The sequence below is a fragment of the Pseudophryne corroboree genome, chromosome 8 (assembly GCF_028390025.1).
Source record: "Pseudophryne corroboree isolate aPseCor3 chromosome 8, aPseCor3.hap2, whole genome shotgun sequence".
NCBI lineage: Eukaryota > Metazoa > Chordata > Amphibia > Anura > Myobatrachidae > Pseudophryne > Pseudophryne corroboree.
Genome location: NC_086451.1, coordinates 249,031,505 through 249,057,457, shown reverse-complemented (window position 1 = coordinate 249,057,457; position 25,953 = coordinate 249,031,505). Strand labels below are relative to the sequence as shown.

The 25,953-nt window shown below is 46.8% G+C and overlaps 2 pseudogenes; one reads left to right on the top strand and one right to left on the bottom strand.

The window, feature by feature from the left end:
• Positions 1–19,859: 19,859 nt before the first annotated feature.
• LOC134952949 (5S ribosomal RNA) lies at positions 19,860–19,978 on the bottom strand (annotated as a pseudogene).
• Positions 19,979–21,963: 1,985 nt separating this feature from the next.
• LOC134952937 (5S ribosomal RNA) lies at positions 21,964–22,082 on the top strand (annotated as a pseudogene).
• Positions 22,083–25,953: the final 3,871 nt, after the last annotated feature.

The window sequence follows — 25,953 nt, the reverse complement described above, 5'->3', positions numbered from 1 at the left end:
AGATCAGTTTACCTAGGTGCACTCTCCCCCCTTAAATAAATCTATTCTATGATATTTTTACTTTAATAATTTTTAATTTTTGTTTTATTACAAACATAAGGTACCAATACCCACATGGAATGTCATCCTCTATTCATAATATCCCATATGGTATTATAATGGCCTGAATATTAGGCCATACAAAGCAAAATATTAAAAAAGATTTTTTATAGAAATAGAAAAACGTGAAAAGAAGAAATGTTTATTAGACAGATTTCTGTGTTGTGTGAGAATAAGAATAAAATAAAATTCTTAAAACCAAATCGTGTGCCGCCTATTATATTTTATATATTTGATATCACTCTTATAATGAGTATAAGTTTTCTAAGCTCCAATTATTTGTATGTATGCACCTGATGAATATCAGTGTGCTGCTCTAGTATTAAACTTTATCTGAACAATGTATTCATTCCAAATGTACCGCACTTAAATTACATATAGCAGTGTGAAAAGAAAGAAATATGAAAAATAACAATTTCTGTCCAGGTTTTAATGTTGATACTGTGTCTGCTTGTATTTATTTATTTATAAACAATATTGTGTTTCAATCTCCCATTACTCTGTGTATACTGTTGACACTGTATCCACTAGTTCCTCTGACAGTTGTGAATTTCAATCACATATTGCTTTATGTGCTGTGACTGGCAACAAATGTTGCTATTATGTGTCAGTATGAATTCTTGGCAATCTGACAGTCTTCCTATGCTGCACAGAAATGAAGTTGTGATTGCTTCCTGCTCTTTAACCATGAAAAATATATATTGAAGTGTTCCCCCTCGGTGATGTGATATCAATAACTGCTTCTTATGACCAGGATTAGTACTGGGGAATAGAATTCACAAATCCCCTCATCTCACACTATTTACGTAAATTCAATAATTTATAACCCGCAGTTATATTCTGCATGCATATGTGGGGATGAGGGTTACGATAGGCTGTTGATCCCTGCTGAATCACACCAGCACTCCTGGGTTATTAAAGAACGGGCTATGTCAGAAAATAGAATACAGTCAGTATAGAGGTGGGTTTGCTTTCTTATATGTGAAGCCCACCGACTGACATACTCCGCATAATTTATGATATATTTGGCAAGACGATACACATTTCTGACAGCCTAAATGTAATCATATGATCCTCCTGCCCTCCTCCTATGATCACATATCACCCTGCATAGCAATCTCCGGGTAACACTTCCTTTATATATATATATATGTATATTTTCTTCAGGTACAAAGCTATCACATAAATGTATGGTACATCGGTAGATCAATTAGGAGCAGAGGAACTAACACATTAACATTAGCGGCGCACGGCTAAACCAATGCGCATTTCGCTCTTTGTTAGAGCTTCTTCTGGGCTCTAGCGTCCGGCGCCCGCCTCGTCATGCAGTTTATACCGTAGGTGGACCAATCGTCATGCCCGCTGAGTTCTCATTTTACTATCATTGGTGGGCGGGGTATTTTCAAACCTCCCGTCCGTTTCTCCGGCTTGCGGTATAGGTAATCAGTCTTCACACCAAACTCCTTTCACCTCCACAGGTGATCGTGTTAGGTTCCATCCCATTATGTCAGTGTGCTAATTAGCCTGGGGAACCCCGTAATGTGTATGCTCATTATTAAAATGGGTTGAACTATATTAATGATGTGGCATATTCATATTACCGTTAAACCACAATATGTGTCTTTTTTAAATTATTTATATCAAATATGTGTCCTATTCTTATAGCTATCCAGATTTAATATATACGAGCAACCTGCAGCAAATAAATGTACATATACTGTATTATCGTCAACTTTGCATGTGGGAATATGTATATCCATTTCATAATTTATTGTATTCAGAAAACCACATAAAACCATATCCCAGTGTTTCATATATCCTTTCACCCCTAAAATGTGAACCATGTGCAATATAAATAAACGTGCCTATCTTTTACTGTGTTATAATAATGCCAATGTGTGTAGTATATATATTATACTACTGAATACCCGTGTAATTTTCACTAACATGATATCTCTACCTATCAAGACTCTACCGTACAAATAATATTGATTGTGTCTATACATACAATATCTACAGTGCACTCCCTTGTGCAATCCTAAGTGCATTCATTACAAGTGCATGTGAAATAAACAAACAAACTAGTGTTGGTGAAAATCATAAACAAAGTGCAACAACAAACCTAGTGCTCAGCTATCTATAATTTGTTATAATGTGCTATTGTTCCATAATATTTTGCTAATCACTCACTACCAACCATCCATTATGTGAATGGAGTTCCTCGTGAAATTTCTCCTCTATATGCATGTATCTCTTATATAATAGCCCTGTGATTCTGTGCCTGGGTTTCTAACGCTGGGCGTGGCTAGGAGCTCTCATTGGGTTAGTGGCAGGTCTATCACACCCAGCCCACAGCTGATTGGCCGAGAAATGCCCTCCCACACAGGTTACATCCAATGGGAGGCTCTGCCCTTTGCCTGCTGTGTTTTCACAGAGCAGGATTAGCAATTGGGACTGATGGATCTGCAGGTCCAGCCCCACACCCCAAAATAGTCCCCCTGCATCTGCAGCAACATACCCTCCAACACTTTACACATAAACATTGATACACATTCGAAAAAGGGGCGTGGTCACGGGTACAGGTGCGTGACCACGCCCCTTTTCCTATACTTTCAATGGAAGCTTGGAGAGTACAGACCATAAAAAAAAGGGAATGTACCTGCCAAAAAGGTGCAGCTGGAGGGTATGTCACTGCATCTGCAGCAAGTCTCTGCGCTGTAGATAGGGGGAAAACATCCTTTTACTGCAGCGTCCTATGGGAGTCATTCCAAGTTGATCGCTAGCTGCATTCGTTCGCTGTGCAGCGATCAGGCAAAAACTCGGCACTTCTGTGCATGCGTATGCAGCGCAATGCGCACGTGTGGCGTACTATTACAACGAGTGATGTAGTTTTACACAGGGTCTAGCGATGATGCTTTTCAGTCGCATAGGCAGCCGCACAGTGATTGACAGGAAGAGGGCGTTTCTGGGTGACAATTGACCATTTTCAGGGAGTGTTCAGAAAAACGCAGGCGTGGCTGCCCGAACGCAGGGCGTGTTTATGAACTGAATGGTCTGAAGTGATCGCAAGTGCCGAGTAGGTCTGAAGCTGCTCTGAAAATGCACAAATTTTTTTTGTACCCGCTCTCCTATCCCTTCGTTCCCACTTCTGCTAAGCTAAAATACACTCCCACTGGGCGGCGGCATAGCATTTGATAGGCTGCTAAAAACTGCTAGCGAGCGATCAACTCTGAATGATCACCAATGTCTTGCTGCCAGTCCACCTGCCCCCTCCGGCATCAACAATCCCCACTCCCTAGCCGCGCCGCAGGTGGAACAAAAGCTGCTGCGGCCACCGGCATAGATGTGTATGAAAGCGGCGCAGCGGAAGACTTTCATAGGCCTCCCTGCGCCGCATACTCTCTGAGCCCCGGAGCCTCCTCTGTGGGTGATGTCACAGAAGTGCCTCCCCGCCACAGCCACGCCCAGATCTCAAGAGGCCCTGACTCCGCAACACAGCACCTGCCCTGCCGGCCTGGAAGCCCCGAGATGGTTAATGTAGCGGATAGAGAGGGTGATATCGCGGAGAGTAATGTATGGACGCTGAATTAATGTAAAAGGTGACAGCGCTGTGCACTGCAGTGGGTGTGCAGTCTGGCCCGGTGCTAGAGTGTTCGGCGCCCCCCTGCAAACTATATATTTGCACCCTCGCATACTTTACAAACGCACAGCGCACATAATGACCCCTGTAGTAGAGACACTTACACATGTAATGCCCCCTGTACCAGAGACACTTACACATGTAATGCCCCCTGTACCAGTGACGCTTACACATGTCACGCCCTCCTGTACCAGTGACGCTTACACATGTCACGCCCCCCCCCTGTACCAGTGACGCTTACACAAGTAACACCCCCTGTAGCAGTGACAATTACACACGTAAGGCCCCCTGTAGCAGTGACGCTTACACACGTAACGCCCCCCCTGTACCAGTGACGCTTACACACGTAACGCCCCCTGTACCAGTGACGCTTACACACGTAACGCCCCCTGTACCAGTGACGCTTACACACGTAATGCCCCCTCTCCCAGTACCGTTTACACACATAACGCCCTCTGTACCAGTGCCGCTTACACACGTAACGCCCCCTGTACCAGTGATGCTTACACACGTAATGCCCCCTGTACCAGTGCCGCTTACACACATAACGCCCCCTGTACCAGTGACGCTTACACACGTAACGCCCCCTGTACCAGTGACGCTTACACACGTAATGCCCCCTCTCCCAGTACCGTTTACACACATAACGCCCTCTGTACCAGTGCCGCTTACACACGTAACGCCCCCTGTACCAGTGATGCTTACACACGTAATGCCCCCTGTACCAGTGCCGCTTACACACATAACGCCCCCTGTACCAGTGACGCTTACACAAGTAACACCCCCTGTACCAGTGACGCTTACACACGTAATGCCCCCTCTCCCAGTACCGTTTACACACATAATGCCCTCTGTACCAGTGCCGCTTACACACGTAATGCCCCCTGTACCAGTGCCGCTTACACACATAATGCCCCCTGTAGCAGTGCCGCTTACACACGTAACGCCCCCTGTACCAGTGACGCTCACACACGTAACGCCCCCTGTACCAGTGACGCTTACACACATAACGCCCCCTGTACCAGTGCCGCTTACACACGTAACGCCCCCTGTATCAGTAACACATTATGCAACAGTCACACACACACACACGACACATATATACAAACACACACACATACATACTGTACATACATTACACACATACACAGTCACACATATATACAGTATACAGACACTGTATATACACACACACTCACTCTCTTTCCAGACACTTATCTAATGAAGTCTGGCTGGCCGAAGCTGTAGCAGCTCATCCGCCTGCTGCAGCATTGTCCAGTGTAGCTCCGCCCCTTACTCCCATCTAGCCCCACCCACTTTGGCTCCCTCCCGGCCACTGAATGTCACGCAGGGGAGGGGAGGGGGAGAGAGGAGGCTTTGTGCTGCCGGCGCCGCTGCATGTGTGACAGCAGCCGGCAGCAGCAGCAGGGATAGCAGCAGCAGCTCAGCACAGGGATGCAGAGCAGGGAGAATGTCTCTCCTTCCTGGTGCCTCCCTGCACTGCATCCCTTTGCTGAGCGGCTAGCGCCGAACCTGTGTGCAGTGTCACTGACACTGACACTGCACTCTCACCTTTTACATTGATTCAGCCAGTCACTCAGTTCTGACAGCCAGTCACTATTGTTAGCACCAGTCTCCCAACGTGCTGCATTATAGGGAAGTAGATGCACTACATAAACTACAGCTCCCAGCAGCCCTTAGCACCGAAGCATTCCGCCCCTTAGGGCTGCTGGGAGCTGTAGTTTATTGCGTACATCTTCTTCCCTGTAATGCAGCATATTGAGACACCGGCGCAAACAATAGTGACTGGCTGCTGTGCGAGTCTCTGGGAGAGCCACTGCCAAAGGGAGGACAGCAGCTTAGCTGCTGACAAGAGGAGAAGCAGGATAAGCATTACCCGCCCCTCCCCCACTCAAAGTACCTCCGGGCCCCATCTGCGGCACCCCCACACACCCCCTCCAGCGCCACGATAGCTCTGGATCCCCTCCCCCACCCGAAGCGATCCCGTACCTCCCGTTGCACCACCGCATCTACCCCTCCCCCACCTGGGGCAACCCCGCAACTGCTCCTCCCCCACCTGCAGCAGCTCCGGATCTCCACCCACGGCACCCACGCACCCTCCACCACCTGCGGCACCACCGCAACTGCCCCTCCCGTGGCACCCCAGGATCCCATCCGCCTCTTCCCCGCAACCACGTTGCAAGGGGCTTCCACCCCTTAACTATTGCACGCCCTTTGTCCGTGCAATATATAACCACTCACACAATTAGGATTGGATGTAATACTCCATATAATAAAAATATTGCACGCCACAAGGGTGTGCAAGGGTTAAGGGGGCGTAGCCCATTACGACGGTGTGAAGAGCGCCCGTAGGGCGCGATAAATCACCTAGTACATATATAAGTACATATTATATATCCCCTTCTATACCATATAATAGTTAATGAATTCCAACCTTATCCTATGGTGTATTGATCATCTCAGTGCACTGTGTCCCCTTATATATATACATATATGTACTATAAATAATCCCAAAATAAAATAATATGATTAGAATGATCCCCATTCTATTTCACATGAATAGTGAATTTTAGAATAAATAATATCTATTGCTCAGATGATGAATATATTATGTAATTATGTCCTTATATGTTTAATTTTCACAATGATAACCCATTAAATATGACATTCAAGTTGCTGACAGTATAACTTGTATACTTTAACGAGTAGATCCCATGTTCCACATATCCAAACCTTGGTTATGTATAGATGTATAGATTTTTTATTTTTTTTGTAAAATGAGAACGCAGCGGGCATGACGATTGGTCCACCTACGGTATAAACTGCATGACGAGGCGGGCGCCGGACGCTAGAGCCCAGAAGAAGCTCTAACAAAGAGCGAAATGCGCATTGGTTTAGCCGTGCGCCGCTAATGTTAATGTGTTGGTTCCTAAGCTCCTAATTGATCTACCGATGTACCGTACATTTATGTGATAGCTTTGTACCTGAAGAAAAAAAAAAAAATATATATATATATATATATATATATATAAAGGAAGTGTTACCCGGAGATTGCTATGCAGGGTGATATGTGATCATAGGAGGAGGGCAGGAGGATCATATGATTACATTTAGGCTGTCAGAAATGTGTATCGTCTTGCCAAATATATCATAAATTATGCGGAGTATGTCAGTCGGTGGGCTTCACATATAAGAAAGCAAACCCACCTCTATACTGACTGTATTCTATTTTCTGACATAGCCTGTTCTTTAATAACCCAGGAGTGCTGGTGTGATTCAGCAGGGATCAACAGCCTATCGTAACCCTCATCCCCACATATGCATGCAGAATATAACTGTGGGATATAAATTATTGAATTTACGTAAATAGTGTGAGATGAGGGGATTTGTGAATTCTATCCCCCAGTACTAATCCTGGTCATAAGAAGCAGTTATTGATATCACATCACCGAGGGGGAACACTTCAATATATATTTTTCATGGTTAAAGAGCAGGAAGCAATCACAACTTCATTTCTGTGCAGCATAGGAAGACTGTCAGATTGCCAAGAATTCATACTGACACATAATAGCAACATTTGTTGCCAGTCACAGCACATAAAGCAATATGTGATTGAAATTCACTACTGTCAGAGGAACTTGTGGATACAGTGTCAACAGTATACACAGAGTAATGGGAGATTGAAACACAATACTGTTTATAAATAAATAAATACAAGCAGACACAGTATCAACATTGAAACCTGGACAGAAATTGTTATTTTTCATATTTATTTCTTTTCACACTGCTATATGTAATTTAAGTGCGGTACATTTGGAATAAATACATTGTTCAGATAAAGTTTAATACTAGAGCAGCACACTGATATTCATCAGGTGCATACATACAAATAATTGGAGCTTAGAACACTTATACTCATTATAAGAGTGATATCAAATATATAAAATATAATAGGCGGCACACGATTTGGTTTTAAGAATTTTATTTTATTCTTATTCTCACACAAGACAGAAATCTGTCTAATAAACATTTCTTCTTTTCACGTTTTTCTATTTCTATAAAAAATCTTTTTTAATATTTCGCTTTGTATGGCCTAATATTCAGGCCATTATAATACCATATGGGATATTATGAATAGAGGATGACATTCCATGTGGGTATTGGTACCTTATGTTTGTAATAAAACAAAAATTAAAAATTATTAAAGTAAAAATATCATAGAATAGATTTATTTAAGGGGGGAGAGTGCACCTAGGTAAACTGATCTCTGCCACAATTTTCCTTCTTTGTATACATTTCCAGATCAGTAGGTAGCACCAGCGTCAAAATTTGAATATTCAATGGAAATTTAACGCTTAACACCTTATATTAACATTCATTCATTTATTATTAGTTCTGGTGCGGGATTTTCTCTTTCGAAGGTGAGCAACATGGTCAGATGGGATGTGGTTACCATCCTGGCAGTCAGCATACCGGCGCCAGGATCCCGACCGCCACAATGCCGGCAGGGGGCCCAGGGCTATTCCCACTCATGGGTGAGTGGGAATAGAACCTGTGGCGAGCCACCGAGCCCGCAAGGGGCTTTGTTGCGCTCGCCCCCCTGCCGGCTTTCTGGCAGCCGGGATCCTGGCATCGATATAATGAACGCTGGGATCCCGGCCGCCGGTAATCCATACCCAACGCGGTCAGACATCTATACTGCTGGGGTTGCTCACTGTCCAGTTCTTCTTCAGTCACATTAATCCGAAACCCAGCAAGTCCAGTGTCCAGTCCTTCTCCAGTTAGATTCACTGAAAGTACAGCTTTCTCTTACGTCCTAGAGGATGCTGGGGTCCATATTAGTACCATGGGGTATAGACGGGTCCATCAGGAGCCACTGGCACTTTAAGAGTTTAATAGTGTGGGCTGGCTTCTCCCTCTATGCCCCTCCTACCAGACTCAGTTTAGAAAATGTGTCTGGAGGAGCCGGTCACAGCTAGGTGAGCTCTACAGAGCTTTTCTAGTAAAGTTTATTTTTCATACGTCCTAGAGGATGCTGGGGTCCACTTCAGTACCATGGGGTATAGACGGTTCCGTAGAAGCCATGGGCACTTTAAGACTTTTCAAGGGTGTGTACTGGCTCCTCCCTCTATGCCCCTCCTCCAGACCTCAGTTTTAAAAATGTGCCCAGACAGACTGGATGCACTCCAGAGGAGCTCTACTGAGTTTCTCTGAAAAGACATATGTTAGGTTTTTTATTTTCAGGGAGAACTGCTGGCAACAGTCTCCCTGCTTCGTGGGTCTGAGGGGGCAGAAGTAGGAACCAACTTCCTAAAGAGTTTCATGGCTTTGCTTCTGGCTGACAGGACACCATTAGCTCCTGAAGGGAACTGAACGCTAGCCGTGTCTAGATGCTCACTCCCACAGCACGCCGTCACCCCCCTCACAGAGCCAGAAGTCAGAAGACAGGTGAGTGTTAGAAGACAGATCTTCAATCAAGAAAGTGACGACTAAAGGTACCGCGCGGCTGGCGGGAGCGCAGCGCGCCATGTTACCCACACATACACAGGCACTGCAGGGGGGGGGGGTGCCCTGGGCAGCATGAAACCTATGGAAACTGGCATAAATAAGGGGCATAAGTTGCTGAGGCACAGTCCTACCCCTGCCAGTATAAAAAATTACCTCATAAAAGCTGAGGAGAAACACACAATTGAAGAGTGGAGCTTCCTCAGTCAGCCAGCACACTGCTCAGCGCCATTTTCTCTCTCCTCAGGCTGCAGAGACAACGCTGGTCCTCCTCCACTACTGTACAAGTATCAGGGTGCAAAATAGGGGGGGCCACAGTGAATTTGTTGCTATATAATTGTGTGATTAACATTATAAAAGCGCTGCATGTCAGTGGGCATTTTGTGTTCACAGACATTGTGTTACTGGCGCTGGGTTGTGAACTGGCAAATCCTATCTGTGTCCCTCTGACAGATTTTACTGTGGGTCTGTCCCCTATAAGTCCCGGAGTGTCTGTGGTGTGGTTGTGCACGTGTGTGACATGTCTGTGGCAGGGAACTCTGTGGAGACATGTTAGGGACACAGAGGTGTAATATGACACTAAGAGCCTGACTGGGTGAAAGGTTACATGATAGTGTGAATCATATCAGTAAGAGGTTGGACTTAATCTCATACAGAAAATGAAAATAATCTGTTGAAGATGTGATTTTTAATAGTTCTGCCTTTCATCCACAGGGACCTTTCTGGGTCACGTACAAATTTGCACAAGTAGTACAAACTGATACCGACACGGACTCTGATTCCTGTGTCGACACTAGTGAATCCAGGGGAATAGGTCCTAAGTTAGCAAAAAAGCATTCAAAACGTGTTCTAGCTATACAGGAGGTGTTAGAAGATACGAAGCCCCCTCTTTTACCACAAGGAGAGGGTTTACTTTAGTAAAGAAGTAATGTAATTTTCCCTCCACCTCAAGAGTTGAACAGTCTCTTGGAGGGAGTCTGATTGAACCTGAAAAGAAATTTCAGATTCCCAAAAGGAATTCAGGCAGCTTACCTTTTTCCAAAAAGGGTGGGAGTCACCCCACATTTTAGACAGGGCCCTGTCATAAAAGAGAAAAGGTGTTTCTCCCTGCGCCTGGAATGGCTTAACTTAAGGAGCAGAGTGAGTGAGGTGATCTATTGATGTGGCCAATGGGACACTACTCAGGCCTACCATTGTCTGTGAGTGGGTGAGTAGTGCTATTGAAAAGTGGTCAGAAAACTTGTCATTAGACATTGACACAATAGATGGAGACGAGATACTCCTAACGTTAGGTCATATCAAAGACGCTGCTGCGTACGTACTAGAAACCATGAAATATATTGGTTTCTTCTGATCAAGAACCGCTACCATGGCAGTATCGGCTCGGAGGGCATTGTGGATTCGCCAGTGGAATGCTGATGCAGATTCCAAAATAAATATGGAGGGTCTCCCGTATAAAGGTGAGGCCTTGTTTGGTGATGGGCTGGATGCGTTAGCCTCGACGGCTACCGCAGGTAAGTCGACATTCTTGCCTTATGCTTCTACACCGGTGAAAAAGACACATCACTCTCACATACAGTCCTTTCGGCCCAACATACACAAAAAGGCCAAAGGTTCCCCCTTTTTTTGCAGGTAGGGGAAGGGGAAAAGGAAAGAAATCCGCAGCGTCTCCCGGATCGAAGGAGCAGAAGTCCACCCCTGCTTCTGCCAAATCTGCAGCATAACGCTGGGGCTCCCTTGCGGGAGTCCGTTCGGGTGGGAGCACGTCTGGAACTTTTCAGCCAAATCTGGATTCAATCTGGCCTGGACCAATGGGTTTTACAAATAGTGTCCCATGGGTACAAACTAGAGTTTCAAGACGTCCCCCCATGCCGATTTTTCAAATCGACCTTGCCAGCTTCTCTTCCGCCTGTAACAGCGGCAATTCAAAAATTATGTCAGGATCAGGTCATTGTCCTGGTACCCTTGGCACAGTAAGGAGAAGGTTTTTTATTCAAGCCTCTTCGTAGTTCCGAAGCCGGACGGCTCAGTCAGACCGATTTTAAACCTGAAAAATCTGAATCTCTACCTGAAAAGGTTCAAGTTCAAGATGGAATCCCTGAGGGTAGTGATTTCCAGTCTGGAAGAGGGGACTTCATGGTGTCAGTAGACATAAAAGATGCTTACTTGCATGTTCCCATTTATCCTCCTTACCAAGCTTATCTGAGATTCGCAGTACAGGATTGCCATTACCAGTTTCAGACATTGCCGTTCGGACTCTCCACGGCACCGAGGGTATTCATCAAGGTGATGGCGGAGATGATGGTCCTCCTTCGTTAAAAAGGAGTCAATATAATTCCTTATCTGGACGATCTCCTGATAAAAGCGAGATCCAGGGAGCAGTTGGTGCAGAACATCGCACTCTCCCTGTCAATACTCCAACAACATGGTTGGATCATGAATTTTCCAAAGTCGCAGTTGGAACCGACGACAAGATTGTGCTTTTTAGGGATGATTCTGGACACAGAAGTACGGAGAGTATTTCTTCCAGTGGAAAAGGCTCTGGAAATCCAGAAAATAGTCAAACAAATATTGAAACCAACAAGCGTGTCGGTCCATCAATGCATTTGGTTGTTGGGGAAAATGGTAGCGGCCTACGAGGCCATACAGTTTGGCCGATTTCATGCCAAAGTATTCTAGTGGGACCTGTTGGACAAGTGGTCCGGATGCCACCTACACATGCACCGGAAAATAATCCTGTCCCCCAAAGCCAGGATTTCGCTCCTGTGGTGGCTACACAGTTCTCACCTACTAGAGGGACGCAGGTTTGGGATTCACGACTGGGTCCTAATAACCACGGATGCAAGTCTCCGAGGCTGGGGAGCTGTCACACAGGGAAAAAGCTTCCAAGGAAAATGGTCTAGTCAGGAAGCCTGCCTTCACATAAACATTCTGGAATTGAGAGCCATTTACAACGGCCTTCTACAAGCGGCACATCTTCAAGATCCCGTGCAGATCCAGTCGGACAATGTATCAGCAGTCGCATACATAAACAGGCAAGGCAGAACGAAAAGCAGATCGGCAATGGCAGAGGTGACAAGGATTCTCCTCTAGGCAGAAAGACATGTTAGAGCTCTGTCAGCAATTTTCATTCCGGGAGTGGATAACTGGGAAGCAGACTTCCTCAGCAGACACGATCTCCATCCAGGAGAGTGGGGCCTCCACCAAGAAGTCTTCGCAGAGGTGACAAGTCTTTGGGGAGTTCCTCAAGTAGACATGATGGCATCTCGTCTAAACAAGAAGCTTCAAAGATATTGTTCCAGGTCGAGAGACCCTCAAGCAATAGCAGTGGATGCACTGGTGACCCAGTGGGTGTTTCGGTCGGTATATGTTTTCCCTCCACTTCCACTGATTCCAAAAGTTCTCAAAATAATAATAAGAACAAGAGTTTGAGCAATCTTCATTGCCCCAGACTGGCCAAGGAGGGCTTAGTATTCAGATCTTCAGGAGTTGCTCATAGAAGATCCTCGGCCTCTTCCTCCTCGAGAGGACCTACTACAGCAGGGGCCGTGTGTGTATCAAGACTTACCGCGGCTACGTTTGACGGCATGGCTGTTGAGCGTCGGATCCTAGCCCAAAAGGGTATTCCCAGTGAAGTCATCCCCACTCTTATTCAGGCCAGGAAAGGAGTAACGTCTAAACATTACCACCGAATTTGGAGAAAATATGTGTCTTGGTGTGAATCCAAGAAGGCTCCTACGGAAGAGTTTGAGTTGGGACGTTTTATCCATTTTCTGCAGGCTGGTGTGGATGCGGGCCTTAGATTGGGGTCAATCAAGGTCCAGATTTCGGCCTTATCAGTTTTCTTTCAAAAACAATTGGCCTCCTTTCCAGAAGTTCAGACGTTCGTGAAAGGGGTTCTGCACATCCAGCCTCCATTTGTGCCTCCAGTGGCACCATGGGACCTTAATGTGGTGTTGCAGTTTCTTCAATCAGATTGGTTTGAACCTCTGCAGGAGATAGAATTGAAGTTTCTCACTTGGAAAGTGGTGATGCTTTTGGCCTTGGCATCCGCAAGGCGGGTGTCTGAGTTGGGGGCCTTGTCTCACAAGAGCCCTTTCCTGATCTTCCATGAAGATAGGGCAAAGTTAAGAACGCGTCAACAATTTCTTCCAAAGGTGGTTTCGTCCTTCCACATAAACCAACCTATTGTGGTGCCAGTAGCTACTGACACTTTCACTGAGTCACAGTCTCTAGATGTGCTTAGAGCTTTGAAGATTTATGTCGCAAGAACAGCTCGATTACGTAAAACAGAGGCTCTGTTTGTCCTGTATGCTCCCAGCAAGATTGGGTGTCCTGCTTCTAAGCAGACTATTGCCGCTGGATCAGAGGGACAATTCAGCACGCTCATTCTATGGCAGGCTTGCCGGTACCGAAGTCGGTGAAGGCCCATTCTACTAGGAAAGAGGGCTCATCCTGGGCGGCTGCCCGGGGCGTCTCAGCTTTACAACTTTGCCGAGCAGCTACTTGGTCAGGGTCAAACACATTTGCTAAATTTTATAAGTTTGACACCTTGGCCGATGAGGACCTCAAGTTCGGTCAATCGGTACTGCTGGGTCATCCGCACTCTCCTGCCTGTACTGGAGCTTTGGTATAACCCCATGGTACTGAAGTGGACCCCAGCATCCTCTAGGACGTATGAGAAAATAGGATTTTAATACCTACCGGTAAATCCTTTTCTCCTAGTCCGTAGAGGATGCTGGGCACCCGACCCAGTGCGTACTTTACCTGCAGTTTGTTCTTTATAGTTACACAAGTTGTATTTCATTTGTTTTCAGCATGTTGCTGTAAATGGTTCATGCCTGTTGGCGTGTGTCATGTTGAATGCCATGTTGTGCGGCATGGTTGAGGTGTGAGCTGGTATGAATCTCACCATTCGTATAAAAGTAAATCCTTTCCTCGAAATGTCCGTCTCCCTGGGCACAGTTCCTATAATTGAGGTCTGGAGGAGGGGCATAGAGGGAGGAGCCAGTACACACCCTTGAAAAGTCTTAAAGTGCCCATGGCTCCTGCGGAACCCAGTGGCAAACGCAGGATTTGCATGGGGGGGTTTCCAGAACTGAGTGGAGCCAATCACGGGGGTGGGGACTGAGGTGACCCAGTATATGCTGGGTCCGTAAAACTAGTGTGTCTGTGTATATATATATATATATATATATATATATACATATCTACACATATATAGGGTTCACTATGGTATGCCGGCGGACAGGCTCCTGGCGACCAGCATACCGGCGCCGGGAGCCAGCTTACCGACAGTGTGGCGAGCGCAAATGAGCCCCTTGCGGCCTTGCTGCACTCGCCACGCTACGGGCACGGTGGCGCGCTATGCGCGCCACGCTATTTTATTCTCCCTCCAGGGGGGTCGTGGACCCCCACGAGGGAGAACAATTGTCGGTATCCCGGCGCCGGTATACTGTGCCCCGGGATCCCGTCAGTCGGCATACTGAAGACCACCCCATATATATACCGTGTGTGTGTATATATATATATATATATATATATATATATACACACACACATACATATACACATATACATAGCATATTAAACATGCATATATATATAGGGACTAGGTGATTTATCGCGCCCTACGGGTGCTCTTCACACCGTCGTAAGGGGCTACGCCCCCTTAACCCTTGCACACCCTTGTGGCGTGCAATATTTTTATTATATGGAGTATTACATCCAATCCTAATTGTGTGAGTGGTTATATATTGCACGGACAAAGGGCGTGCAATAGTTAAGGGGTGGAAGCCCCTTGCAACGTGGTTGCGGGGAAGAGGCGGATGGGATCCTGGGGTGCCACGGGAGGGGCAGTTGCGGTGGTGCCGCAGGTGGGGGAGGGTGCGTGGGTGCCGTGGGTGGAGATCCGGAGCTGCTGCAGGTGGGGGAGGAGCAGTTGCGGGGTTGCCCCAGGTGGGGGAGGGGTAGATGCGGTGGTGCAACGGGAGGTACGGGATCGCTTCGGGTGGGGGAGGGGATCCAGAGCTATCGTGGCGCTGGAGGGGGTGTGTGGGGGTGCCGCAGATGGGGCCCGGAGGTACTTTGAGTGGGGGAGGGGCGGGTAATGCTTATCCTGCTTCTCCTCTTGTCAGCAGCTAAGCTGCTGTCCTCCCTTTGGCAGTGGCTCTCCCAGAGACTCGCACAGCAGCCAGTCACTATTGTTTGCGCCGGTGTCTCAATATGCTGCATTACAGGGAAGAAGATGTACGCAATAAACTACAGCTCCCAGCAGCCCTAAGGGGCGGAATGCTTCGGTGCTAAGGGCTGCTGGGAGCTGTAGTTTATGTAGTGCATCTACTTCCCTATAATGCAGCACGTTGGGAGACTGGTGCTAACAATAGTGACTGGCTGTCAGAACTGAGTGACTGGCTGAATCAATGTAAAAGGTGAGAGTGCAGTGTCAGTGACACTGCACACAGGTTCGGCGCTAGCCGCTCAGCAAAGGGATGCAGTGCAGGGAGGCACCAGGAAGGAGAGACATTCTCCCTGCTCTGCATCCCTGTGCTGAGCTGCTGCTGCTATCCCTGCTGCTGCTGCCGGCTGCTGTCACACATGCAGCGGCGCCGGCAGCACAAAGCCTCCTCTCTCCCCCTCCCCTCCCCTGCGTGACATTCAGTGGCCGGGAGGGAGCCAAAGTGGGTGGGGCTAGATGGGAGTAAGGGGCGGAGCTACACTGGACAATGCTGCAGCAGGAGGATGAGCTGCTACAGCTTCGGCCAGCCAGACTTCATTAGATAAGTGTCTGGAAAGAGAGTGAGTGTGTGTGTGTATATACAGTGTCTGTGTATACTGTATATATGTGTGACTGTGTATGTGTGTAATGTATGTACAGTATGTATGTGTGTGTGTTTGTATATATGTGTCGTGTGTGTGTGTGTGTGTGTGTGTGTGACTGTTGCATAATGTGTGTGTTACTGATACAAGGGGCGTTACGTGTGTAAGCGGCACTGGTACAGGGGGCGTTATGTGTGTAAGCGTCACTGGTACATGAGGCGTTACGTGTGTGAGCGTCACTGGTACAGGGGGCGTTACGTGTGTAAGCGGCACTGCTACAGGGGGCATTATGTGTGTAAGCGGCACTGGTACAGGGGGCATTACGTGTGTAAGCGGCACTGGTACAGGGGGTGTTACTTGTGTAAGCGTCACTGGTGCAGGGGACGTTATGTGTGTAAGCGGCACTGGTACAGGGGGCATTACGTGTGTAAGCATCACTGGTACAGGGGGCGTTACGTGTGTAAGTGTCACTGGTACAGGGGGGGCGTTACGTGTGTAAGCGTCACTGCTACAGGGGGCCTTACGTGTGTAATTGTCACTGCTACAGGGGGTGTTACTTGTGTAAGCGTCACTGGTACAGGGGGGGGCGTGACATGTGTAAGCGTCACTGGTACAGGAGGGCGTGACATGTGTAAGCGTCACTGGTACAGGGGGCATTACATGTGTAAGTGTCTCTGGTACAGGGGGCATTACATGTGTAAGTGTCTCTACTACAGGGGTCATTATGTGCGCTGTGCGTTTGTAAAGTATGCGAGGGTGCAAATATATAGTTTGCAGGGGGGCGCCGAACACTCTAGCACCGGGCCAGACTGCACACCCACTGCAGTGCACAGCGCTGTCACCTTTTACATTAATTCAGCGTCCATACATTACCCTCCGCGATATCACCCTCTCTATCCGCTACATTAACCATCTCGGGGCTTCCAGGCCGGCAGGGCAGGTGCTGTGTTGCGGAGTCAGGGCCTCTTGAGATCTGGGCGTGGCTGTGGCGGGGAGGCACTTCTGTGACATCACCCACAGAGGAGGCTCCGGGGCTCAGAGAGTATGCGGCGCAGGGAGGCCTATGAAAGTCTTCCGCTGCGCCGCTTTCATACACATCTATGCCGGTGACCGCAGCAGCTTTTGTTCCACCTGCGGCGCGGCTAGGGAGTGGGGATTGTTGATGCCGGAGGGGGCAGGTGGACTAGCAGCAAGACATTGGTGGTCATTCAGAGTTGATCGCTCGCTAGCAGTTTTTAGCAGCCTATCAAATGCTATGCCGCCGCCCAGTGGGAGTGTATTTTAGCTTAGCAGAAGTGGGAACGAAGGGATAGGAGAGCGGGTACAAAAAATTTTTGTGCATTTTCAGAGCAGCTTCAGACCTACTCGGCACTTGCGATCACTTCAGACCATTCAGTTCATAAACACGCCCTGCGTTCGGGCAGCCACGCCTGCGTTTTTCTGAACACTCCCTGAAAATGGTCAATTGACACCCAGAAACGCCCTCTTCCTGTCAATCACTGTGCGGCTGCCTATGCGACTGAAAAGCATCATCGCTAGACCCTGTGTAAAACTACATCGCTCGTTGTAATAGTACGCCACACGTGCGCATTGCGCTGCATACGCATGCACAGAAGTGCCGAGTTTTTGCCTGATCGCTGCACAGCGAACGAATGCAGCTAGCGATCAACTTGGAATGACTCCCATAGGACGCTGCAGTAAAAGGATGTTTTCCCCCTATCTACAGCGCAGAGACTTGCTGCAGATGCAGTGACATACCCTCCAGCTGCACCTTTTTGGCAGGTACATTCCCTTTTTTTTATGGTCTGTACCGATTATTGACTCTCCAAGCTTCCATTGAAAGTATAGGAAAAGGGGCGTGGCCACGCACCTGTACCCGTGACCACGCCCCTTTTTCGAATGTGTATCAATGTTTATGTGTAAAGTGTTGGAGGGTATGTTGCTGCAGATGCAGGGGGACTATTTTGGGGTGTGGGGCTGGAGCTGCAGCTCCATCAGTCCCAATTGCTAATCCTGCTCTGTGAAAACACAGCAGCCAAAGGGCAGAGCCTCCCATTGGATGTAACCTGTGTGGGAGGGCATTTCTCGGCCAATCAGCTGTGGGCTGGGTGTGATAGACCTGCCACTAACCCAATGAGAGCTCCTAGCCACGCCCAGCGTTAGAAACCCAGGCACAGAATCACAGGGCTATTATATAGGAGATACCGGATAGGGGTATGAGCGACCTAAGGTGTTTATATGTTGCCAAATATAATAAATATAATAAAAAGATGTATGAGATTTATAAAAATATATTATTAATTTATTTCACAACATTAGGAATGAATTTAAAGTGCAATGTAAATAAAAGAGACAAAAAATGATTAATTAAAAGTTAAAACAAAAAAAAGGAGAGAGAGTCTCTTACATAAAATATTTGTCTAAAAAGACAGTTCTTTTAAAAAAGAGAACGGACATATGTTAGATCCTCAATTAAAGTGCAAATTGCCTGTGCAAATAAGCTCATTTAAAAAGTGGAGTAATAGCATATATAATCTTAACTGATATGGCAGGAGGTCTCTGGGTGAAGGCCCAACGCGTTTCGTCTCCAAGACTTCTTCATGGGGTAAGTGACAAGGTATGGTTGAACTCCTATATATACCCCCATAATTGGGAGTTAAGTGATGACATCACATCCTGTCTAGGTTCATGCATATTCATTAGATAGTTTCTACTTGCTGTAGTATACATATATTCCTTATTGGTAGCTGCCGTTTTTAAATGCAGCATGGCATAAACAGTGTATATAAGTACATAAATGAATTTTCGGGCATTAGAGCAGGTAATCCCGGACAGGCGCTGTACTTCCGCCACATTTCCGGTGTACGAACAGTCCGTATGCGCATGCGCGCCGTCTTAGTGTCGTTCCCCGCTTCCGGTTGCGCTTGTGTAGCGGCGTGACGACATCTTCGTGTGTTCGGCTGTATACATCTTATTGGTTACTTCTGGCACGTGGTTTCTCAGACCGGAATTTCCATGTAGTGGAACGCACAGGTGGACCGCCTCACGTGACCTGGATATTCGGCTTTGCCTTGTTGTCATGGAGACGTTCTCCATGTACTCTTATGGTTTCTTTTAAACACATACATTGTCCGGACGTGGTCCCCAAAGAAATATAAATAAAAATATGTTTAGAGAATTTCCATATTACAGCGTTTTGCAATTGCAGAACGGACATCAAATTCATAAAGATTTTTTATATAGGTCGACATACTTATGCATAATAGGCCGTACGATATGTATTACCTATGATATTCTGACATCAATAAATATAGTCACATCAAAGAGCATATATATAGATTTAAATATTAAAATATTTAAATTTGTGTGCTATTACACACATAAGAGGAGCTGTATATAAGAATATACCTAAGAGGATATAAGGATAAGGAAGAAGAGGGTTCCGAGGGAAAATTCAGTTTCATTAGAGGGTGAACTAGTGATGTGAAATCATATATGATTCATGAGAAATGATTGTTGCGTGATATTTACTAAGTGCTGTGGGTGCTATTTGGTAGATGGTGCCAAACACAGGTGATCTAATAAGGTGCAGTTTCCTTAATTGTGTGGCCTGTTAATTGAGGTACTATTATCTTAGTGCATACTAGGATATACCTAGATTCTATAGTGCTTAGAAAAAGATTAGTGCGTATCTATAAGGCTTATACCTAAAATGTGATCAAGTGTTCTATAAACATCCGTCGTGACTGGACTTTTAGACAGTTGCCTTTTACTTTCAGTACAGTACCTAATATTCCCAATGGGTCGCCCCTTTTGGTACTAGTCAGGCCCAACACTGCTTCGCTTCCAAGTTCGGTTGAGATTGGGCCTTTCCAGTGTGGTTTGACTGTATTTCTTTCGTACGCAACAAAAAATGCCCACACGAGATGTTTAATACTTTATTATCATTATTTTATTATTTTATTATATTATTTTACCAGTGAGGTGCTATATATATACATGTGAAGAGTGCAGTGGAGAATTTCTAGATATTTTGGATAATCTTCAACGACACCTTTACAGAAACGGAGCTATTTCATAGTTCTCGTTCAGGCCAAGTGGGTGCATGGTTTTTAACTGGAAAATCCAGAACATCTCTCGTTGTGATAGCTTCATTGCCAAGTCTCCTCCTCTTTCTCAGAGTTTCACCAGTTCTATTGCCTTGAAGGTCAGTTCTTCTGGATTCGAGTTGTGTTTCTCCGTGAAGTGCCTTGAGATGGTATGGCTGTCGACTTTATTCTTAATATCGCGAACGTGTTCTTGTATCCTGAGTTTAAGTTGTCTCTTCGTCTTTCCCACATACTTTTTTCCACACGCGCATTCCAGTAAGTAAATCACCGATGAGTTGTTATAGTTGATAAAGTCCTTGATTTTGTATTCCTTCTGGTTTCCCATGTCGCTAAAGCTTCTCCGATTGGGATGTAGGAATTTGCAAGCGTTACAACGACCACACTTGTAAGATCCAAAACATCTGGGTATCATCATATTGTTTTCTGTTTTGGTTTTCAGCATGCTTGGTGCCAATAAGTCCTTCAAGTTCTTTGTTTTTTTGTATATTATTTCTGGGCGTGGCGGGAGTATCTCTCTTAGTACTGGGTCCATTAACAGGATTCCCCAGTGTGTTTTGAATGATTTCCTTATCAGGTCCTCGTGACGGTTATATGTGGTTACAAAGGCTGTGGATTCTTTCTTTGTGTCCTTTGTCTTGTAGACAAGCAGATCTTCCCGCTTGAGACTTTTTGTTTTGATGATGGCTTTTTCTAAAATGTCGGATGGGTACTCTTTCTGCTGGAATCTTTCCTTGTATGTCTCCAACTGTTCTTCACACTCTTTCAGGGCACTGCAATTTCTTCTTAGTCTGTGGAAAAGAAGAAAGTGTGAAGAACAGTTTGAGACATACAAGGAAAGATTCCAGCAGAAAGAGTACCCATCCGACATTTTAGAAAAAGCCATCATCAAAACAAAAAGTCTCAAGCGGGAAGATCTGCTTGTCTACAAGACAAAGGACACAAAGAAAGAATCCACAGCCTTTGTAACCACATATAAACGTCACGAGGACCTGATAAGGAAATCATTCAAAACACACTGGGGAATCCTGTTAATGGACCCAGTACTAAGAGAGATACTCCCGCCACGCCCAGAAATAATATACAAAAAAACAAAGAACTTGAAGGACTTATTGGCACCAAGCATGCTGAAAACCAAAACAGAAAACAATATGATGATATCCAGATGTGTTGGATCTTACAAGTGTGGTCGTTGTAACGTTTGCAAATTCCTACATCCCAATCGGAGAAGCTTTAGCGACATGGGAAACCAGAAGGAATACAAAATCAAGGACTTTATCAACTGTAACAACTCATCGGTGATTTACTTACTGGAATGCGCGTGTGGAAAAAAGTATGTGGGAAAGACGAAGAGACAACTTAAACTCAGGATACAAGAACACGTTCGCAATATTAAGAATAAAGTCGACAGCCATACCATCTCAAGGCACTTCACGGAGAAACACAACTCGAATCCAGAAGAACTGACCTTCAAGGCAATAGAACTGGTGAAACTCGGAGAAAGAGGAGGAGACTGGGCAATGAAGCTATCACAACGAGAGATGTTCTGGATTTTCCAGTTAAAAACCATACACCCACTTGGCCTGAACGAGAACTATGAAATAGCTCCGTTTCTGTAAAGGTGTCGTTGAAGATTATCCAAAATATCTAGAAATTCTCCACTGCACTCTTCACATGTATATATATAGCACCTCACTGGTAAAATAATATAATAAAATAATGATAATAAAGTATTAAACATCTTGTGTGGGCATTTTTTGTTGCGTACGAAAGAAATACAGTCAAACCACACTGGAAAGGCCCAATCTCAACCGAACTTGGAAGCGAAGCAGTGTTGGGCCTGACTAGTACCAAAAGGGGCGACCCATTGGGAATATTAGGTACTGTACTGAAAGTAAAAGGCAACTGTCTAAAAGTCCAGTCACGACGGATGTTTATAGAACACTTGATCACATTTTAGGTATAAGCCTTATAGATACGCACTAATCTTTTTCTAAGCACTATAGAATCTAGGTATATCCTAGTATGCACTAAGATAATAGTACCTCAATTAACAGGCCACACAATTAAGGAAACTGCACCTTATTAGATCACCTGTGTTTGGCACCATCTACCAAATAGCACCCACAGCACTTAGTAAATATCACGCAACAATCATTTCTCATGAATCATATATGATTTCACATCACTAGTTCACCCTCTAATGAAACTGAATTTTCCCTCGGAACCCTCTTCTTCCTTATCCTTATATCCTCTTAGGTATATTCTTATATACAGCTCCTCTTATGTGTGTAATAGCACACAAATTTAAATATTTTAATATTTTAATCTATATATATGCTCTTTGATGTGACTATATTTATTGATGTCAGAATATCATCTCCTATATAATAGCCCTGTGATTCTGTGCCTGGGTTTCTAACGCTGGGCGTGGCTAGGAGCTCTCATTGGGTTAGTGGCAGGTCTATCACACCCAGCCCACAGCTGATTGGCCGAGAAATGCCCTCCCACACAGGTTACATCCAATGGGAGGCTCTGCCCTTTGGCTGCTGTGTTTTCACAGAGCAGGATTAGCAATTGGGACTGATGGAGCTGCAGCTCCAGCCCCACACCCCAAAATAGTCCCCCTGCATCTGCAGCAACATACCCTCCAACACTTTACACATAAACATTGATACACATTCGAAAAAGGGGCGTGGTCACGGGTACAGGTGCGTGGCCACGCCCCTTTTCCTATACTTTCAATGGAAGCTTGGAGAGTCAATAATCGGTACAGACCATAAAAAAAAGGGAATGTACCTGCCAAAAAGGTGCAGCTGGAGGGTATGTCACTGCATCTGCAGCAAGTCTCTGCGCTGTAGATAGGGGGAAAACATCCTTTTACTGCAGCGTCCTATGGGAGTCATTCCAAGTTGATCGCTAGCTGCATTCGTTCGCTGTGCAGCGATCAGGCAAAAACTCGGCACTTCTGTGCATGCGTATGCAGCGCAATGCGCACGTGTGGCGTACTATTACAACGAGCGATGTAGTTTTACACAGGGTCTAGCGATGATGCTTTTCAGTCGCATAGGCAGCCGCACAGTGATTGACAGGAAGAGGGCGTTTCTGGGTGTCAATTGACTATTTTCAGGGAGTGTTCAGAAAAACGCAGGCGTGGCTGCCCGAACGCAGGGCGTGTTTATGAACTGAATGGTCTAAAGCAGGCATTTTCAACCGGTGTGCCGCGGCACACTAGTGTGCCGTGACTGGTTGTAAGGTGTGCCGCGGAGCTAGAACCGCTGCCGTACCTTCAAAACAAACTGTGAGCCCAGGCAGCAGCAGCACTGGGATCCTCTGGGAGGCACAGACTCAAGCGCGCATGGGCCGTGACCTATGCCATGGAGATGCAGCAGTGACATCATAGGTCACGCCCGCCGCATCATCGGTCATTCCACAAGCCAGGCAGCCCACCCGCATCCACACCTACCCTCCCTCCTGCCCGCCACGCTCCCGCATCCACTTCTGCCCTTCCTCCTGCCCGCGACCCTCCCGCATCCGCACCAGCCGCCCGCATGCAGGCACCCACAGATGTCCGCCTGCTGCTCAGTGCTCACAGCACTGTATGCAACCCCCCGCCATTGAGGGACAGACAAGGAGGAGGACAGATGACGGTAGGGGCTAATATTTGTGGGGAATAAAGTATGGGGGACCAATGTAACTTATGTGGGGGGCACTGTAACTTATTTGGGGAGGAATATATTGTATGTAGGGAGCAATGTAATTTATGTGGGGAGCAAAATGGTTTATGTAGGGTGCAATGTGATTGTTTTTTGTATGGGGAATAATGTAATCGTTTTTTTCTGTGGAGGCCAATGTCTGTGTGTGTGTGTGGGGGGGGGGGGGGGGGGGAGGCTTTTTGTTTTACTGTGGGGGGCCAACGTCTTTGTTTTTTTCCCCGTGGGGGACTGATGGTGTGCCTTGGCAATTTAAAAATATTGTTCGGTGTGCCACGAGTTAAAAAAGGTTGAAAATCACTGGTCTAAAGTGATCGCAAGTGCCGAGTAGGTCTGAAGCTGCTCTGAAAATGCACAAAATTTTTTTGTACCCGCTCTACTATCCCTTCGTTCCCACTTCTGCTAAGCTAAAATACACTCCCACTGGGCGGCGGCATAGCATTTGCACGGCTGCTAAAAACTGCTAGCGAGCGATCAACTCTGAATGACCACCAATGTCTTGCTGCCAGTCCACCTGCCCCCTCCGGCATCAACAATCCCCACTCCCTAGCCGCGCCGCAGGTGGAACAAAAGCTGCTGCGGCACCCGGCATAGATGTGTATGAAAGCGGCGCAGCGGAAGACTTTCATAGGCCTCCCTGCGCCGCATACTCTCTGAGCCCCGGAGCCTCCTCTGTGGGTGATGTCACAGAAGTGCCTCCCCGCCACAGCCACGCCCAGATCTCAAGAGGCCCTGACTCCGCAACACAGCACCTGCCCTGCCGGCCTGGAAGCCCCGAGATGGTTAATGTAGCGGATAGAGAGGGTGATATCGCGGAGGGTAATGTATGGACGCTGAATTAATGTAAAAGGTGACAGTGCTGTGCACTGCAGTGGGTGTGCAGTCTGGCCCGGTGCTAGAGTGTTCGGCGCCCCCCTGCAAACTATATATTTGCACCCTCGCATACTTTACAAACGCACAGCGCACATAATGACCCCTGTAGTAGAGACACTTACACATGTAATGCCACCTGTACCAGAGACACTTACACATGTAATGCCCCCTGTACCAGTGATGCTTACACATGTCACGCCCTCCTGTATCAGTGACGCTTACACATGTCACGCCCCCCCTGTACCAGTGACGCTTACACACGTAATGCCCCCTCTCCCAGTACCGTTTACACACATAACGCCCTCTGTACCAGTGCAGCTTACACACGTAACGCCCTCTGTACCAGTGACACTTACACACGTAACGCCCCCTGTACCAGTGATGCTTACACACGTAATGCCCCCTGTACCAGTGCCGCTTACACACATAACGCCCCCTGTACCAGTGACGCTTACACAAGTAACACTCCCTGTACCAGTGACGCTTACACACGTAATGCCCCCTCTCCCAGTACCGTTTACACACGTAACGCCCTCTGTACCAGTGCCGCTTACACACGTAATGCCCCCTGTACCAGTGCCGCTTACACACATAATGCCCCCTGTAGCAGTGCCGCTTACACACGTAACGCCCCCTGTACCAGTGCCGCTTACACACGTAACGCCCCCTGTACCAGTGACGCTCACACACGTAACGCCCCCTGTACCAGTGACGCTTACACACATAACGCCCCCTGTACCAGTGCCGCTTACACACGTAACGCCCCCTGTATCAGTAACACACACATTATGCAACAGTCACACACACACACACGACACATATATACAAACACACACACATACTGTACATACATTACACACATACACAGTCACACATATATACAGTATACACAGACACTGTATATACACACACACACTCACTCTCTTTCCAGACACTTATCTAATGAAGTCTGGCTGGCCGAAGCTTTAGCAGCTCATCCGCCTGCAGCAGCATTGTCCAGTGTAGCTCCGCCCCTTGCTCCAATCTAGCCCCACCCACTTTGGCTCCCTCCCGGCCACTGAATGTCACGCAGGGGAGGGGAGGGGGAGAGAGGAGGCTTTGTGCTGCCGGCGCCGCTGCATGTGTGACAGCAGCCGGCAGCAGCAGCAGGGATAGCAGCAGCAGCTCAGCACAGGGA